Source organism: Arachis ipaensis, chromosome B03 (genome assembly GCF_000816755.2).
Source record: "Arachis ipaensis cultivar K30076 chromosome B03, Araip1.1, whole genome shotgun sequence".
In the NCBI taxonomy this organism is placed as follows: domain Eukaryota; kingdom Viridiplantae; phylum Streptophyta; class Magnoliopsida; order Fabales; family Fabaceae; genus Arachis; species Arachis ipaensis.
In genome coordinates, this window is record NC_029787.2 from 15,348,677 (window position 1) to 15,349,511 (window position 835).

Genomic DNA, 835 nt, shown 5'->3' on the forward strand with positions numbered 1-835 from the left:
AAAATGGTTATACGTTCTATTTTGAATAATTATATATAAATCGAATTAATTAAATTTACTTTATCAAAAATAAATGTAAATCGAAATAGTTACATTTGATTTATTAGGATAGAGAGCAAATCAAAGTAAACTATATTGAGAAGATTCAATTTAGTATGATGTCAAAATATCAAAACAAGTAGTTAGAAGTATTTCCTCCATGTAAATTAAATCAGGTAGCTTCGATTTACGTTTTTATAGGTTTAGAATGATAAATCATTTATTTGATTTACTTGAAGGATACTAAAAATAGATTCCTTAATAAGTCCCGACTGCGAACTAAGTCGACCGTAAGAGGCGTAAAGTTCAAGGAGAGTTGAAGTCAAAGATAGACAATATAAAAAAAAAAATGACTTAAACACTAAGATATTTACTTGACTGTTAGATTGAAAGTGAAAAATGTGATACGAATTTTGGAGAACAAGTTGAAGGAAGAACATAAGAGAAAAAAAATAATTACCAAAGATTCTGTTTATAAATAAAAAAGTTGAAATTAACACAAACATGCATATCCTTCAATATTCCATTAATTTAATTCAGTTTTTAAAATTTGATATCGTAATTCAATTTAATTCTTTCGTCATTATACTACAAATGATATGGCTAAGTAATTAACAGATAAACTAATACAAATTATCACAAATGAATGAGGATTTATGTTCTATATTAATCATTTTTTTCAAATTTGATACTCACTAAAAAATAAAAATAAAACTTACTTAATTATTTGAAAAAATTGCTCACTTTGTACCTTAAAATCAAATTGAGTTTTTATTAGTTAAAATTATAGTATAAA